The sequence below is a fragment of the Triticum dicoccoides genome, unplaced genomic scaffold (assembly GCF_002162155.2).
Source record: "Triticum dicoccoides isolate Atlit2015 ecotype Zavitan unplaced genomic scaffold, WEW_v2.0 scaffold76971, whole genome shotgun sequence".
Classification (NCBI taxonomy): domain Eukaryota; kingdom Viridiplantae; phylum Streptophyta; class Magnoliopsida; order Poales; family Poaceae; genus Triticum; species Triticum dicoccoides.
Window position 1 is genome coordinate 1 of NW_021298547.1, and position 2,933 is coordinate 2,933.

At 42.8% G+C, this 2,933-nt stretch overlaps 1 pseudogene; it reads left to right on the plus strand.

Annotated features, from left to right (window-relative positions):
- The first annotated feature begins 131 nt into the window (after positions 1-131).
- On the plus strand, positions 132-2,101 carry LOC119347844 (annotated as a pseudogene).
- Positions 2,102-2,933: the final 832 nt, after the last annotated feature.

Genomic DNA, 2,933 nt, shown 5'->3' on the forward strand with positions numbered 1-2,933 from the left:
ATCTCATGTAAATGTTCAAAATTAAATTATATATTTATATCGTGGGGACAATGATATCATATCCTATGTATGTGTGTTACAGATGACACTATTATTCACCCAGCTTGCTAATATCATAATTTGTGTAATTATCATCAGCTTAATCCAGACATGTTAAATGACACCATGCATGCTCTTTGGATGAGATATCAACGGCTTAATCCAGACATCAAGCGATGCTTCAAATATTGTAGTATTTTCCCAAGGAGATCCAAATTAAGACGGGACGTCTTCGTTCGCATGTGGATAGCGCAAGGGTTTATAAAGATCAATTGTGAAACAGAGGACATGGAAGATGTAGCAGAGGGCTATGTTCAAGAGTTAGTGTCATGCTCGTTTCTTCAACGAGGAGGGGAATGGCATGATATTTGGTTTTCAATTCCCGATCCACTTCATGATTTATTAGAAAAGATTGCTGGAAGGGATTGATTCAGAATTGAGAATGCAAGAAGTCAGAATGGAGAGGGCTGGAAAGGAGATGTTCCCCGAGATGTCCGCCATCTTCTTGTAGAGAATTATGATGAAGAACTAATTACTCATAAGATCCTTGGATTGGAAAATTTACGGACTCTCATTATTTATGTTGTCGAAAGGGATACACGAGTTGAGGAAAAAGTCATTGACAATATATGCAAGCGGCTGCAAAAGTTGCAGGTACTGGCGGTTGCTTTTAGCCGGGAACATCTTGAAATCACCAAACCCAAGAAGTTCTCGATCCCAGAATCCATTGGCCAGTTAAAGGACCTATGCTATCTTTCTTTCAGGACATTCGAATGCACCGTAATTTTACCAAGCACACTAACTAATAAACTTCACCATATCCAGCTGCTGGACTTTGGTCCTCATGGCCATGGCCAAATTTGGGAATTTACACTTGATAACCTTATCAACCTGCGGTACATAATTTGTGAGAACTTGGAATGTCCGAGCATAGGCAGGCTTATCTCACTCCAAGCGTTACCAAGCAGCAGCTTCACTGTAAGGAATGAACAGGGTTATGAGATAAAGCAGCTTAGGGACCTAAACAAGCTTCGTGGAAGCCTGACAATCTATGGCCTTGAAAATGTTAAAAGCAAGGAGGAAGCTGTTGAAGCCAATCTAGCTGCCAAGGATCGGTTGAAGGAACTGAAGTTGGAATGGGGTGATGATGGTACAAGGTGCAGTTCAGAAGTTGAGGCAGAGGTGCTTGAGGGCCTGTGCCCTCCCGTAGGTCTTCAAGAACTGATTATCTCCGGCTATGAAAGCTCGAGGTACCCAGATTGGATTGTGGGTAAGCAGAAAAGTGGCCCAAAGAACCTGCAAAAACTTGTGTTGTTTGGATGGAGCCAACCGGGACCTGGTCCTGAGCTTGAGGCTTTCGTTCATCTTCGTGTGCTCTGGCTTGGTCACTGCAGGTGGGACGCCTTACCAGGCAATATTGAGCACCTCACATCGCTCAAGGAACTGGAAATTGAAGGGTGCTTGAATATCCGGTCGCTTCCAACACTGCCCCGATCTCTTGAGAAGTTTTCTGTTGCATACTGCAGTGGTGAGTTCACGAAGTCATGTCAAACAGTTAGACATCCAAATTGGCAGAAGATCAAGCACATCCCCGACCAAAGATTTGAAGACCCAGCATGTAAGACTGTAATCACGTTTTCTGCATTCTTTTTTTTTGTATCAGGAAAAATGGGCTGTCTCATGAGGATCTGCTACTAACTTTTGTTATGTTTCGTCATCCATTTGCTAGCCTCAGACGAAAATTCTAGTGAGATTGTCCCGCAAAAAAAGAGAAGAAATAAGAGAAGGTTGGCTAGGAATCACAGGTCGGTGAATCAGTGAAGGAATGTGGAGCCATAAGGAAAAAATATTGCCAGGCCAGCCAGCCGGATGTGTGAGAGTTGTTCTTTCTTTCCTTGTGCTTTTTTGCTTGTGCAATGCATTTTTCAGAGTGAAACAGACGCCATATACTGTTTAATTTGACTATTTATGAGTGTGAGAGATTTCAGTAAAACTATTCACTACTATTTCTGATCTGTAATAATGTGGGCAATACCGTTTAATTTGATTGGTGAATGCTATTTAATCAGTGCACTGTGTAATGCATGCCAAGGAGTTGGATAATTCAGTCCTCTCTTGCTTATCTGTCAGCAAAAGCCAAGCTTTTATTTTTGTTTGCTGGCTCCTTGTTACATCTTTTGATTGGTGCTCGTACGTACTTCCCATTTTGAATCCAGCATGATGGAAAGATCATTTGCACTGCCAGCTGAAACTGAAGCTTCTGCCCGCCGCCGATGGAGATTCAGAACTGAAGCCTGGGTGGGAACGCAAAGTTCTTCCATAGGACGAGCTTTGTGGTGCCTTATTAGAGTTCCCTCTAGGAGTATTGTTATTATATATGGTGATGTCTTCCAAGTTTTCTTTTTGCTGGTTCTTGGCTCTCTTGTTTGACGATCTTCCCATTAGATGCTGTTGGTTTCATCATGCAGCTCCTTCTCTGCTTCTGATTCCCTGAGGTGTGTGTTAATGCTCTGCTTGATCCAGTTACAAGTTGCTTGTCTTCACCAACAAGACCCTTCAAAGCGCTTCATGGTCATATACGAAAGTGGAAACCTTGAAATATTCTGCCTTTTGTCTCTGAAGCAAGGCAATGTCAGTCCGGCCGGGGACAGGCTTATAGGTGGGATGCTAGCTGCTGGTTTAAGTCTCAACCTTCGAGAGTTGTTCATCAGCACATCCTGATGCACGTAAGGATTGTCGTTGAACACAAATGACAACATTGAACGAGTCTGCTGATGTTTGCTGAAGAATCTGAAACCTTGAACTATTGTGCATTTTGTTCTTGGTAAAGAGAAACTGTAATTTTATTTCAGGAAGCTAAACCCGGCGCAAGGATCTTGTTCAGGGGCTACCCT